Source organism: Molossus molossus, unplaced genomic scaffold (genome assembly GCF_014108415.1).
Source record: "Molossus molossus isolate mMolMol1 unplaced genomic scaffold, mMolMol1.p scaffold_m16_p_10, whole genome shotgun sequence".
Classification (NCBI taxonomy): Eukaryota; Metazoa; Chordata; class Mammalia; order Chiroptera; family Molossidae; genus Molossus; species Molossus molossus.
In genome coordinates this window covers 79,127,470-79,143,407 of record NW_023425345.1, presented here as the reverse complement: position 1 = coordinate 79,143,407, position 15,938 = coordinate 79,127,470, and the positions used below count along the sequence as shown (strand labels likewise).

The following is a 15,938-nucleotide window of genomic DNA, read 5'->3' as shown; positions in this document are numbered from 1 at the left end:
AGGCTAAATAGCATGTTATTGAACAATGAATGGGTTACCAAGGAGATCAAGGAAGCAATTAAAAACTTACTGGAAACCAATGAAAATGAACACACAACAACACAAAATCTATGGGATGCAGCAAAAGCATTTCTAAGAGGGAAGTTCATAGCACTACAGGCCTACCTCAAGAAACAAGAAAAATTTCTAATTGACTATCTAACCTCAAAACTTAAAGAATTAGAAAGCAAACAAAAAGAAAACCCTAGAGCAAGTAGGAAATAGTAAAGATCAGAGCAGAAATAAATGACATAGAGACCAAAAAAACAATTCAAAGGATCAATGAAACAAAGAGCTGGTTTTTCGAAAAGAAAAACAAAATTCATGAACCCTTAGCTAGACTCACCAAGAAACAAAGAAAGAGAACCCAAATACACAAAATCAGAAATGAAAGAGGAGAAGTAACAACCGACACCACAGAAATGCAAAAGACCGTTAACAGATACTATGAACAACTATATGGCAACAAATTCGACAATCTAAGCGAAATGGACAAATTTCTAGAAACACACAGTCTCTCAAAACTGGACTGGGAAGAGATAGAAAACTTCAACAGACCAATAACAACTAAGGAAATTGAAGAGGTAATCAAGACTCTCCCAGCAAACAAAAGCCAAGGCCCAGAAGGCTTCACGGGGGCGTTTTACCGAACATTCAGAAAAGAACTAACACCCATTCTCCTCAAACTATTTCAAAAAATTCAAGAAGAAAGACTTCCAAACTTGTTCTATGAGGCCAACATAATTCTAATTCCAAAACCGGAAAAAGACACTAGAAAGAAAGAAAACTATAGGCCAATATCCCTGATGAACGTAGATGCCAAAATTCTGAACAAAATACTAGCAAATCGGATCCAGCAATACATCAAAAAAATTATTCACCATGACCAAGTGGGATTCATCCCATGGATGCAGGGCAGGTACAATATTTGCAAATCAATAAATGTGATACACCACATAAACAAAATGAAGAATAAAAACCACATGATCATATCAATAGACGCTGAAAAAGCATTCGACAAAATCCAGCATCCATTTCTGATAAAAATGCTCAGCAATGTGGGAATAGAGGGATTATATCTCGACATCATAAAGGCCATATATGAAAGACCTACAGCCAACATCATACTCAACGGGCAGAAACTAAAAATATTTCCCTTAAGTACAGAACAAGACAGGGATGTCCACTTTTACCACTCTTATTTAACATTGTACTGGAAGTCTTAGCCACAGCAATCAGACATGAAGAAAAAATAAAAGGGATCCAAATTGGAAAGAAGGAAGTGAAACTGTCATTATTTGCAGACGACATGATACTATACACAGAAAACCCTAAAGAGTCCATCAAAAATCTACTAGTGTTAATAAATGAATTTGGCAAAGTAGCAGGATACAAAATTAACGTCAAGAAATCGACAGCATTTTTATACACCAATGATGAACTCACAGAAAGAGAAACTAAAAAACAATCCCATTTACCATCGTGGCAAAAAAATTAAGATACCTAGAAATAAACTTAACCAAAGAAGTAGAGGACCTATTTGCAGAAAACTACAGGACATTGAAAAAAGACATAGAGGAAGATATAAAAAAGTGGAAGCACATACCTTGTTCATGGATTGGAAGAATTAACATCATTAAAATGTCCATATTATCCAAAGCAATCTATAGATTCAATGCAATCCCCATCAAAATACCAACAACATATTTCACAGAACTAGAACAAAAACTTCAAAAGTTCATATGGAACCAAAAAAGACCCTGAATAGCCACAGCAATTTTGAAAAAGAAGGACAAAGTAGGTGGGATCACAATACCAGATATCAGGTACAAAACGACTGTAATCAAAACAGCCTGGTACTGGCACAAGAACAGGCATATGGACCAGTGGAACAGAACAGAGAACCCAGAAATGGACCCAAAGCAATATGCTCAATTAATATTTGACAAAGGTGGTAAGAGCATACATGGAGGGACCTGGAAAGTATTATCCTAAGTGAAACAAGCCAAGCAGAAAAAGACAAATACCACATGATCTCACTTATATGTGGAATATAATGAACATAACAGTCTGAGGAACAGGGTAGACCCAGAGATGTGGAAGTAGGGTACAGACTGACAACCCTGAGAGGAAGGAGTGGTGGGGGGAGGGAGGAGATAAACCACAGAACTTAGATGCATGAATGCATCACCAATGGACATGAACAACAAAGCCGGGGATGGGGTGGGAGGGATGGGGAGGAGGTTGTCAATGGGGTAAAAAAGGAGAAACATCTGTAACAAAAAGAAAAAGAAAAAAAATGGTACCACCACTTTGGAAAGCAGTTTGACCCTTTCCTAATATGTTAAATGTGCTAAATACATACCTACAACAGGACTCAGTCATTCCATTCCTAGATGTTTATACCTAAGAGAGATGAAAGCATATGTCCATACAAAGACTTGCACGCAAATACTCTTAAGAGCTTTATTTGTAATAGGCAAAAACTGGAAATAACCTAAATGCCATCAATAGGTGTTAAGATTACCAAATTGTGGTATATCTTCATAGTGAATACTGCTCAGCAATAAAAAAGGATTTATAGACAACAGAATAATCTAAAAAAATTATGCTTAGTAGAAGAAACCATACAAAAAAGAATACATAATGTATGATTCTATTTGTTAAAGTTCTGGAAAATGCAAACTAATGTATGGTAATAGAATAGCGGTTGTCAGGAGAGGGAGTGAGTGTGGGAGTGATGCATGGAGGGATTACAAAGAGGCATGGGACATCTTTTGGAGATGATGGGTATGTATGTTCATTACCTAGGTGGTGATGATAGAAACGTTTCAAACATGTGTACATGTGGCAAAACCCGTTCACTCTAAACATGCCTAGTTTATCCTGTCAATCACACCTCAGCAAAGCTATTTTAAAATGTATGTAGCAGGCACACTATGTGATAGGCATAGTACGTGCCAAGTTGTGTTGTAAATGTGTGAAATGCATTCTCTTCTTTAATCCTCACAGCAAACCTGTCAGGCTGTTGCTATGATTGTTCCCTTTTACATACGAGAACACTGAAGCTTAGAGATGTCATTCGTGTCCAAGTTTACCCAGTTAGTAAGTGGCAACCTGACTACACTCTTTCACCGTGAACCTGTGGTGAAAACATGTAAAAGAGAGGCACAATAAAATGCTAAGAGTTCTCACATTCATTATCTAGGTCCTCGTAAAAGAGTGTGCGGTAAGCAGTTCAAATGCTCGTAGCTACTTTACAGATGGACAAACTGAGATTCACAAGATAAAACGGATCTTTACAGTTTCAGACGGGGGCTGTCAGGGTAGCGATGTCTCCCTACTCCTCATCCAGTGTCCACTGAATCACAAGACTCCAACTGCTGCTGAAACACTTCTGCGTTTCGTTTGTTTTCCCATTGGGCCAAAGATCACGTCAACTGACTTCGTGTTTATAGATGTCAGAAACTCCAACAACTGAGCACGGCAACGTTACCTGGCCTTTCCTCCTGCGACTGCTGTTCAGGGAAAGGTGCGGTTTGGCACTTACGAGGGCCACGAGGCACTTGGGGCAACACAGCGCCTTTGGGATTTCAACGCCCGGGTGCTGGCGGGCAGTCGGCGGGAGTTCGGCGGCCGCGTCCCGTCGCTCCGCCCGGGGGCCCCTCCCGCACGACTCCGCGGGGGCGTCGGGGAGGCGGGCCCGGGGACGCTCGCGAGGCGCTTCGGGGAGGCGCCCCCTGCCGGCGCCCTGCTCCCTCGCCCTGGATCCGGTCCGGGCGGCGCAGGGACGCCTGCCGGAGAGCCAGCTGGCGAGCGGGCGGGCGGGCGGCGCGGTGCCGTGCGGTCGAGAGGGCGCGCCCTGCAGGGTAGGTGGGCAGCTTGCGGACCGTGCGCGCGGGCGGGGGGCGCGCGCCGGGGGTCGGCGCGGGGGCGGGGCGGGGCCGGGGGCCCGGCGGCGGGGACGCGCGCGGCGGCGCGCGGCGAGCGCGAGTCATCAATTATGCAAGGACTCGGGCGGCGCGGGGGGCGGGCGCGGGGAGCGCTCCAAGATGGCGCCCACCGCAGTCCCGCCCGCCGCAGCCTCGGCGCCTCTGCAGTCCGGCCGCGCCTCCCGGGCCCCGCGCTAGGGCCGCCGCTGCCTCCCTCGCCGCTGCTGCCGTAAGTCGCCCCAGAGCCCCCGCCCTGGCGCCGCTCCTCGCCCGCCAAGTTCCCCATCTCGCCTCGGGACCCTGGAGCGGGGCTCGCCCATCTTCAGTCCGGGGCTTTGCCGCAGAGTGCGCGGCGGGGCTCGAGGGGCCGTGGAGCTGGTTTCTGCCCTCCTGTTTCGGACAGGTGTTGGGAAGTCTTGCTTTCTTCTCCTGTGTTTACCGGGGGTCTCTGAGGAGAACTGAGGACCACCGGCTCCCACCCTTGCTTTCGGCTGCATTGGGGGACACTGGCCTGCCCTCGGCGCCCCTTTCGTCGTGCAGCCTCCTTCACCCCCAGTCTTCCAGGGCTGGGGCAGAGTCGGGGCCCCTCGCCGGGTTGTACTGGGAAGGGCAGCGCTGTCGGGATCTTCCTCAGCAGCCCCTCAGCTCTATCCCCTCCCCCCGTCTACTGCATCCTTCTCCCCCATCCGGCTCCAGTTTGTTACCAACTGCGGAAACCAGGGGTTCCTGGGTTCTTAGGGCAGCCAGGACTCCTCCTGTCCTTTACTTAGATGCGTCTGTCCCCCTCCCGATAGGGTGCCGTGGGGCTCTGTTGGGGGCCCTCGGGACCTTCTTCGGCAGGCTAGATTCCTGCATTAGGGAGCACATCACTTTCAGAATATCCCCTTCCCCCCTCTACGCCACCCGATGCAGAGCTTGTTCCTGTCCTCTCTCCCTTCCCTCCCCTCCTCACCACCACCACCAGCATCCTAGGCTTCTTCTTAGCGTTGGGCTTATGGGACTGCCCAGCTCCACAGGCTTGGACCCTTCCTCTCTAGTTTTCTCTTGGTACTTGGGGGACCGCAGACCTCTGTATTTTTCCTAAGAGCTCAGCTCCATCCCCCCCGTGCCAACAGCAGCCACTGGTGGAGACTTGGCAGCTAACTTTCCAGGGGTTAACCAGGGCTTTCAGACCCCTTCAGTGGCCCCAGCCTTGAGGTGTGGTGGAGTGGGAATCATTTTTCAGCCTGAGAAATAAGATTCTTCAAACCATGCATTCCTTCCAACTACTCCACCCTGTTCTCTCTTCCTCACTTACACTGCAGTTTTTGAAACATGGGGGAATACATTTTATATCCGGAGATCCCAAGATTCAGCATCTGTGCTCATAATAAAAAGATGTCATCTGTTTGGGGGGTGGGGGTGGATAAAAGAAACTTTGCATTGCATCTGGCTAATTCAGGGGGAAGGAGAAATAATTAGCATGGAGCAAGTTCTACCTACAAGGAAAACTGCTTTTAATGCACAGTGGGCACCAGAGAAGCAGGGATAGAAGCAGGAAGTGTGGGTTAGGGCTTTGAGGGCAAAGGGGGAGAGTGCTTTTTATAATAGTTTTCTCAAGTTTGAACCTGGAGAGCCTTTAGAGAGGTAGCGGTGTGTTAGGGCCGGGGGGATATTTTAGCTTTCCAAAGGAGATTTCGGGTGTGGTAGGTTTCATCATTTCACAATCTCTCCTTGTTTCTCTTTTCTCCACATGCATTAGAAGATAGTTGGGGGTGGGTGAGCTTTTTTCTTTTCTCAAAAAAATCTTTTTTTTGATGTGTAATGCAAATGGCTGGGTAACATTACCGCCTGGTATCATCCTGATAAGAATCTCAGGGGCATCACACTTAAAATACTGAAAGCTTTGTAGCACATTGCCTGTAACCTGGTTCTTGAAATACTGCAGCATTTTTTCTTTGGAACTCATGACCCATAAGGCCTTCAATTCTCCCTGAAAGAGAATTTGATTGCTTGGAGGGGGATGGGAGGTTGTAGTGATGGTTTGGTATTCAAGCATTCTCTGTCCTAGAAATTGAGGCTCTCCCTGGAGAGGGCTGCAAGCATGTTCTATGTTCCTTGAATATGATAAGGATATGTGTAAGTATGTTGTGTGTCTTAGGCTGGTGGTGGGTTTTTCAAAGAAATTCTTGATAGTTCAGGCCAGCTATCAGTTTCTTTGGTTGAGTTTGAGAAGCTGACTTAATGTACTTTTGGTTTTCATTTGGGGTTTTGTCAACGTTTATAAAAATATTTGAAGGATTTTATTTGAAATTAATAAAGTATTATGGAATGGATATAGCATACTTAAAAAGGAATCAACCATATAGTTGCTTGTTGGTGTCTTTGTGAGAGCTTTAACAAAATTTTCTCACCAGCCAGCTTTGGTTGCTTGTATTTAGGTTTGTGCCAGGGTTTCTTGCTGTGGTGCTGAAAGGACAGTTCCCTGACCAGCCCTACCAGTGAAGTAAGTGCACACATGCTGCACATGATTTGGATTTTTCTTTGCTTGTCTTATCAGCAGGCTTTTCTGTAGCTGTGTGTGTGCATGCGCAGTTGGGTTTATACTTGAGGTTGCAGGCCTAGTTATCATATTTTATTACTCCCACATAATTCTTCATTTTGGCTGTCCCTCATGGAGACAATGTTTTACAGGCTGTAACAGATCCGTATGTAAGTCATACAGTGACATTTTGCTGACTGCATTATTTCAGCACCTTTCAGTAATTTCATATAGCAAAACACTATTAATATTATGGGACTGGGTCTCCACAGGGAATAATCAGAAAGCTCCGTAAGTTGAGCTGGGTCAGAAGGGCATTTTCTCTGTTTGATTTAAATAGTGAGCTGGGGAAAAGGCTCAACACAACAGAAGCCTATATGCAATACATTGTATCACTAAAGTAGACTTGTCAAAAAATTATTTTAAAATCCTAGAATAGAAAGGGGGCCATAAAATACAGCATGTATAACCTCCCACCCAGTACAGAGTCCCTTATGGGATATCTCTGCTTTGAATACTTCCATTGGTAGGGAACTTATTACCACATAAAGTAGCTCATTCCATTTGGGTTTGACTGTGATTGAAGTACTTTAATGTTATTGGAAAGTTAACATACATAAAGTTAAAAGACATATAAATTGGGCCTGTATTAGGGGAAAATGGCATACTTGTGCTTGTTACCAAGAAAAGATTGATAATCAGTGTTCTGTGGAGAGTATACAAGAAACATGCACCTGCTTAAAAAGAATATAGAGACAGAGACAGTCCACCTAAAGCAAGAAACACATTATATGAATGAAAAAAAATTATCTTTAATGTGCTGATATTATGTAATAAGTTGTTCTAGAGATAGATGCATGAATTAATGAAATTTAATTCTTACAGATTATATCTGAGAAAATAAACCCACACTGTATAGAAGGTGTTAAAAATACATAGTTTATGCAGAGTGAGATCAGTTTCCTTAATTATAAAAATAACATACTTATTGCAGAAAAATTTTAGTATATGTAAAAAATGAAAAAAGTCAGTCTTATCACCATAAGCAAAACAGTTGCCTGTGTTTTATTGTATCAGTTACAGTTAACATATAATATTATATTAGTTTCAGGTATACAACATAGTGATTAGACATTTATATAACTTACAAAATGATCACCCTGATTAGTACCCACCTAACACAATATTACAATATTATTGACTATATTCCCTAAGCTGTACTTTACATCCTCGTGACTATTTTATAGTTACAAATTTGTACTTCTTAATCCCCTCACCTTTGTCACCCAGCCTCCCAACATCTCTTTCATCTAGCAAGCATCGATTTGTTCTCTGTATCTATGACTTTGTTTCTGTTTTGTTTGTTTATTTTGAGAATAACAGTATTTTTAAACTAAGCCTTTTAAACTCTCACATTCACAATCCATTAGTTAGTATTTAGGGACTTAAACACTAGGTTGTTATATTCCATTTTACCTTTTTTTCCTGAATCATTTAAAAATTTTTCAAAAAGTTATCTTTAATGTGAAAGAATTCCTTCTTAGAATTGGGCTCCTATAATGTCTCCTGATTTCTATATAACAAGTTCACTAAAAGAGTAAAGAAACCTTTCTTAATCAATGAACCAACAAATATTTTCCCTCTGTACTTACTGTGTATAAGGCTAGGCTGTACTGGCTAGGTACTGCCACTCTTTAAATGGCAAGAACCAGCTTGGGGAATGAAACCATGCTCAGAAACTAAAGCTATTAAAGTGTTAAAGGGAGGAAACAGAACTTTCACTCTTTAGGTATATTAAGTGCTGAAATGTTGTGTGGCAGACTATGTATTAGGTCTGTTCCAGTTATTTAGTGTAGAAAAAGAATATTTTGTGCAGGAATAGGAAGTAAATGCAGGAAGAGAAAAGACAAAGAAGTCTTCTAGAAAATTTTTCTCTGACCCTTGGTTAAGTTATAAAAACACAACCAGAACATGTAGTTAAATATTATGTCAGGAATTAAGGTGAAATGAAGACCCAAGAATTTACCATAGTTTAACTGTTAAGAAAATGCCAGGAGCAGAATGGGCTTTGGAGTTAGGCAAAACCAAGTTCAAGTCTTGACTGTGCTACGTATTAGCTTTGTGACTTTGGGCAAGTTGTTTGATCTATCTGAGCTTCAGTGTTCTCATCTATAAAAGTAGGAATAATACCTACGTTGCAGGGTGTTTGTGAGGATTAAATGAAATCTCTGTTTCCTTACTGTTTCTGACACATAGAGCTCAATATATATTAGCTGCTTTCCCTCTAGGGATTTAGCAGCTTAGTCTGTATTTATATGTGTATTTGATACAGTATATATATATATACTGCATTAAATTTCAGTAGTCTGAAAAGCAAACAGTTGCTATATCTTCAGTCTGGGATGGAGAGTAGAATCGCAGGTACCCTGACTTGTTTGGACATTGCTAGTCTCAATGGAGAAAAGTTTTACTGAACAATTATAGTGCTGATCACCACCACCATAGTGCAAATGCAGTTACCAGAGTAACTCTTTCCTCATTCATTCCCAAACTATTCTAGAATAGGACTTTTTACCAAAAAGGAAAGGTCTGGTAGTCACCAATTGGCAGGCAACCAGGGATCTGAAGGTAGAATGAGCCCAACAGCTGAGTCTCCCCTTTAGTCTTTCTTGAGTTGGGTATTTTAATTTGGTAAACGATTATACAAGTTTGGAGTTGCTTTTGTCTTCAGTACCATTCCAGTTTTCCCATTATGTAGTCTTTGAACTGATTTATTTGAATGGGCCTCATACATTTAGGTCTCATGGCTGACCATCTACCTTTGTTAATTATTACTCTGTGTTTGTGTGTTTATAAAAACCTTTATTTATTTTTATTTATCTTTAATCCTCACCTGGGAATTTTTTTTTTAATTGATTTTTAGTGAGAGTAGAAGAGAGGGAGGAGGTAAGGAGAGAGAGATAAAGGGGGAGAAAGAGAAACATCAATGTGAGAGAGACACATCGATTGGTTGCCTCCTGCATACACCTGGATCACACACGACCCTATAGTCGGGCTTGAACCTGCAACCCATATACGTTCCCTTGACCCAGAATCCAACCTATGACCCTTTGATGCATGGGCTGATGCTCTATGGAGCCACATTGGCCAGGGTGATAAAAACTTTAAAAATCTTTCTATCAGTAGATTGTTTGAGTTAGGTAAGGCAAATATTATTCTACCCATTTTATAGCTGACGAAACTGAGTAAGTAGCCTAGTGCTTAAGTGACTTGTCCAGGGCTATAGGACAATTAAGTTGTGGAATGGAAATTAGTACCTAGGTTGGTTGACCCATGCTTAAAGATTTTTTTTCCATTAAATGGTGTTGTATTCTGATGTTTATTTAACCAGGTAGTATGAACAATTTTGGCTTTATTTTAAGAAAATACCATTATCCTAGGTAGTTAAACATATTTTAGTGAATGGGCCTAGCAAAAGATTCTGGGATAGGCAGAGGGAGGGCAAAAGTACCTTTGAAGGAAAACATTTTGGAAGTAGGAAGGATGAGGAAAAAAGATGTATCAACAAATAGAATATGGATGAAAATAAGAGACTTAGAAGGAACGTACTTGTTTGGTTTCTATAACTATCCTACTTTTTAAAAGGTCTTTATGTCTTGGTGTCTGCCTATCTTTTTTCTTTCTCTTGCCCTTAAATATATACACTTGGCTACTAATAAATGCTCTCACATTGTCAACATAAGTTATGGCTAGGATCACAGCAGTATTATGACCACTACCACCTGGACTTTGCTTATGCAAGACTGAAATTGGTGTAGGACTGAGAGAAGAACAGAGTATTCTTGGGATCAGTGCTAGGAGGGATATGTGCGTTGGAGCAGAAAACGTTCTGGGAGGCTTTTGGGCTAGAAGAACAAAGGTAAAGGAGGATAACAGTTAAGATTTCCCCGAGGTATGTGGAGATGTGAGATACTGAGGAGTGTCTAACCAAAAAAAAACCTGGGGGCCTGAGGGTCTAAGAGGTGCTCTTAGTTTGGGCTGAAGCTCTCTTGATCCTGGGAGTCTGCTGGGTTAGGATGACGAAAATGTTAGCTGGAGAGTTTTGGAGCACTTTTATATGGACTGTTGGTGGTAGGGAGAGGCATCCTGTCTTCACTGGGATTGTACCAGGAACCGGAAATGGAAAGCACTGAAATCCCTCAAAAGACGTATTAATGGACTCCTTTCTTGTTCATTTAATTAGTGCAGTTTTTATTCTGTAAAATCTTTTGAGTTCCTGGGGAGTAAGAACATTAGAGAAATACAGTGAGTGCTTATTTACCCAGGGATGGATTATCTAGGCTGTGAATTATACATGTCATTTATTTTCCTCCCTTTTTCTACAGTTCGGGCATTTAATTGATCATTAGTGTTTCCACCAGAGTGAACTTGGGAAGGGAGAAAAAAATAAAAATTAAAATGTTATTTTAAGTTTTTAGATAATGACCAATAAAGAGATCACAACTACTCTATCAGTGAAAAAGCAATTCATTTTCATCTATTCTCATTCTCTCCTCATTTTAATAGTATAAACCACTGAAAGCTGAGCCTCCAGAAGCTTAATGTTCACTGGAAAGCAGTGGGAAATAACATTTTTCCTTCATTTGACTGAGCGACATTTCTGTAAATAAATAGGTCTTAATGTATTATATGGTTAGTTTCTTGTTTCAGGAGGAATTCTTCTTCAATTAAGGATAATGTAAAAGGCTTTCACTTCACATTCACTAGTGTCTTTTTGTCTTAAGAAGCTGAGTAAAATGCTTTTAAATGAAAACAAATTGATGCATTATTTTAAATTGCAAAGAAAAAAACGAGCAGGTTGCAAATGAGACTGGTAGAGCTTTCTCAGAGGTCAGAATACCCAGAAATCTCATTTGCTGCAGAATTCTTAGTTGGGTTTCCTAATATGTTGGTGAAGACTAAACAGGAGAAAATGTCTTATTTCTAGGAAAGATGTCTTGAAGAAAATAAGACATTTTAAAAGATTTGTATTGTGATGAGAAGAAGGTGTTGGGAAAGTAAGGAATGATCAGAGCAGAGTGAGAGAAAGTGAAAGAATAACTGCAGCGATATGGACCGACGATTTGGGGAACTATTCAGATGTTAAGAGAAGGAATTCTCTCCCCTCTGCAGACACCTTTGGGTACATCTCTGTGTACTATTCAACTAGAGTGATCCCAATAGGGCACGGACCTTTAGGAAGGTGTTTTTGTTTTTTTAATGTTAATTTATCCCTAAGTCTGCTAGAACTTAGCTACAGATTGCTTTCTTTATTTATCTCTGCATTGGAAAAGCTGGAGAATATTTTCTTGCTTTATAGCAAAAATTTTAATAACATTCTTAAAAGTTTTTTATTCTTCCTCCTTTCTAAGATTTTAAGTTATTTATATAAAACATTTTCTCAGAAGGCACTGTTGAAGGCATTTCTCCCATTCTATGTGGTAAAGTATATCTTTTATATTTATTTGTTGGACTAGTTAAAAGTTCAAAAATAGGGGGATTCAAAGTTAAGTCTTCTTATACTGTCTCCTAGTCACCCAATGTATAGTCCATAAAGGCAACTACTGTTACCAGTTTCTCTTGTATCCTTTTCTTCATGTATATGCAGGTACATACATTCTCTCCCCTGACCCCAGACACGTCATTTCTGTTGTCCTGTTGTCCTTTGAGGAAGACTGTTAAAATAGTTTGAGGATTTGAACTCTAATTCTAGATCATCTTGGATCAATTAGTCCCTCATTTTCCTCTAGACATAGGTAATCCATCTATTTTTTTTAATATGTTTTTTAAATATTTTTTTAGAGAGAAAGGTAGAAACATCAATCAGCTGCCTCCTGCAATCCCCCTACTGGGGATAGAGCCTGAAACCCAGCGATGTGCCCTGACTGGGAATCGAACCGGGACCTCTGAGTCCATGGGATGACATTCAATCCACTGAGCCACACCAGCCTGGCTCTATTTTTATTTCTCTTAGTGAAATATATTCTAGTTTATTGGCTAATTTATTTTGCGGGGAGGGGAGGGGGGTGGTGGTTAATCTTGACCTGAGACTATTTTCCCATTGATTCTTTTAGATAGAGTGGAAGAGAGGGAGATGTGGGGAGAGAGAGAGAAACATCGATGTGAGAGAGACACATCCGGTTGCCTCCCGCATGACCCTGGCTGGGAATCCAACTTGCAACCCAGGTACGTGCCCTTCGCTGAGAATCAAACCTTTGATCCCTCAGTCGATGGGCTGACGCTCTAACTACTGAGCCAAACTGGCTAGGGCTTATTGGCTTATTTCAAGTAAAAAGTTAGTTTGGACCAAAGGAGCCCCTTTTTACTAACTACATAGCTTTTTAGAATTTCCACTTGAGAATTATTAATGAAAAATAAAAGTATAGAGGAAGACATGACCTTGAGAACTATTAGTCTCACTATATACATAGAATTATTGTTTTCTGTGAAGAACTATAAAATCACTTATCCTGACTACACCAATCAACAGATATTTAGTGAGTAGCAACTAAAGATGAAGCATTGTGAGAAATATTGAAAGATATTGAAAAGATAGACTTTATGTTTTAGGAACTTATTTATTTGGTGAAATAAATTACAAACACAAAATGTTTAATAACTAGAAGTTTTCATAGTGGTTTATGATAGCATTTGAAAAGGGTCTAATTGCCACGTAAGTGGTATAGAAAAATAAGTAAATTTATTTTTTAGAAAGGGAGAACTTCAAACTGGTATGACTGATAGAAGAATTTTGATTTGACCTGGGCTTTACAGAATGGTTGGGTAGATCAGTGTGAGTCAAAGTGAGAATGTACAAAGGGTTTTCAGGGAGCAGTGAACAAAGCAGTTGGGCTAGGGTAGAACCCCCTAGAGGCAGGTAAGCCTGCAAAGATAGATAGGGTAGAGTTAGCCAAACACTAAGGATTTGGGGCAGTTGCATTTATCCTCAGAGACAATGGAGAACATAGAAGATTTCTGAGGGACTACAGAGTGGCATGTCATCAAATCTGTGCTATAATGTTTTAGGAGTGTATAAAAGCATGGACTAGAGCAAGGAATGGACATCCGGCTAATTTGGCCTACCTGTGTGGTAACAAAGGCTTGGAGTAGGATAATAATGATAAAGATAGGAAGGAAGGACAATAATATAATTTTGTATATGTGTGTCACATGGATGTGTGTGTTTAAATAACCATTTTCTAATGTAAGAAATAGGAAGACTCAGTACGAATTGGTGAATGACTTTACAAAGAGGAAGAGGAAGGAGGAATAGTTAAAGATTATTTTGCTATTTTAAAGTTTAGAGATAGAGAATATATTTAGAAAACTAGGGAAGTATGTTCTATAATACATGTTGGCAGTCTAGTTCAGAGCATCTTGGTCAGCAAGCTATCTGTATTTCTAATTTTTAATCCCTTCTCTGCAGAGGGGTTTCCCGCCTTGATCTTCTAATGTTGTTTCTTTAAGGAAAACCTAAATCTTCCAGTTTCTTTATTCTCTGTGCCCTCTCAGTGATAAAGGCTACTAAATCTTTACACTTCTTACTTTGGAGTCTTTCATTCTACCCATTTATAGACACAACTCATCTTTTTTCTTGATATTTGCAACTAAACTTCAGTTTAGTGTGTATAGAAACAAAAATTATCCTCCTTTTCTTAGACCTGGTGGATGACTGTTTTGTCCTGAGTGAAACTCCATGACTTACTTTCTTTGAGCATTTGCTTATATTCTGTGTGCTTCATGAGAGCAATAGTATTTGACATTGCAGGCTGAATTAAAGGTGGCACCTGAGAGGATTCTAATAGGTAAAAGCAGAGGGAAAGAGTTCAGTTTATCAGCCAGTGCTCTTCTTTTCTTTTAGGATACTAAATCTTGGGCTGTAGATACAAAATGTCAGTCTTGACTTGTATTAACGTCCTTGGCCAAGCTGGGGTACAAGACAAGTGGGTGGTAGTGTGCAACTTCAATATATAGTAGTAATTGAGAGCAAAGGTTGAGTTCAGGGAACTTGGGTTCTGTCCCAGCCTTTTGTAGTCAGTAAAGATCATTGAATAAGAAAAGATAAAGGGTGATTGGAACATCAAAACATATACATACAAAATAACAGAATAAGAAAAGTAATTTAATGTAATGCAATAAAACATTTATTTAATTTGTTAATATTTTTTCCTTCTCACCACTAAAGTTACTGAGTTCTTGCAAATTCTATTAACATTTGCCACAGTCTGTGCTTAAGACAGTTGGCAGAAGTCCTCATGGTTTGTTTGGAACCAGTAGAGCAGGCATAGTTCACGAACAAGATGTTAGTAAATTTAGCACTTTATTTAGGGATGCAAAGCATCCTTACAGTAATCCCATTAGGAGGTTCTCTGTGCAATCACATTGTAAGCTTTTACCAGTTTCTGAGTTTGGATGCTCGAAGTAACAGTGATTAAGAACAGTTAAACAACAGCCCCTTGGGAAAGCATTCTTCAGATAGCCTTGAATGAGGAAAGTTCATAAAGACCACTTAACTGAATAATGGCCATTTATTTTATGAATGTAGGTGTTCTAGTGCAAGTAATATTTATAGATTTAAAAACTGTTGTACTTTCCTTATTTTTGTAATATTTCTTCTTCCTTGTCTTCAGAAAAGAGAGGGTGGGTATAAGACTCAAGGAAAGCACAGATTGAGTGGTTATCTATAGAGGGGAAACAAAGTAGAATGATCATGTGAATGTTTCACTTAACCTCTCAAGGCTTTTTCCCCCTCCCCTGACTCATACTGGAAACTTCAGACTTAAGTGCCAAAGGGGTAAGACTTTTTTTATTTTAGGATCTTAATGTAAACTCTTGGCATTAGAAATTCCTCAAACGCTTTCTAGGTCAAAGAAAATAAGACCATTCTCTGTGGTGAGTGGCTATCAGAAACTTGTTATTAGATCTGAATGTTTTCCATCTTTAATTTTAATCAGATTATATCCAGCCTGACATTTGGGGGCTGATATGCTTTGTTCTAGCTACATGCTCCTTTCTGACCATTATTAAGTCTTTGGTTTATATTGTCCCCTATAGTTACAGGAGTTGCCACATCGTTTGCTTCCTGTTCCTCAGCAGGCCGCCTTGCTGGTTTCCAGTGATGAGGCATAGCAGTGTACAGGAAACTGTGACTTGCTTGCCCTGCTTGGGTTTTATTCTGAATTTTGCCTTTGCCCAGGCAAAGTGCTCAGAGAAAGGTTTGTTTGTTTGTTTGTTTGTTTGTTTGTTTTTAAAGAGCAGGGCCTTTATCACTCAGTGCAATCTGTTGCAAAATTTGAAGAAAAAAATTTAACCCTAAAAAGTGTCACTTTTCTAACCAGGATTCCAGAACCATCAGCTCCTTGTAGACACTGCTTCTGTTTATAGATATTGAGTTGCTAAGGCCTTTC

General features: G+C 40.5%; 1 protein-coding gene across 5 annotated transcripts in view; it reads left to right on the top strand.

Moving 5' to 3' along the window:
* The first annotated feature begins 4,076 nt into the window (after positions 1-4,076).
* The window catches only part of SCN8A (sodium voltage-gated channel alpha subunit 8), a 184,698-nt gene continuing 172,836 nt past the window's right edge, over positions 4,077-15,938 (top strand). For 4 of the 5 annotated variants that reach the window (XM_036252944.1, XM_036252942.1, XM_036252945.1 and 1 more), the window contains exon 1: positions 4,077-4,200. The gene's annotated coding sequence lies outside the window, so the exon portion shown is untranslated. The remainder of the gene's footprint in view (positions 4,201-15,938) is intronic. The other variant, XM_036252941.1, reaches the window with a different exon arrangement.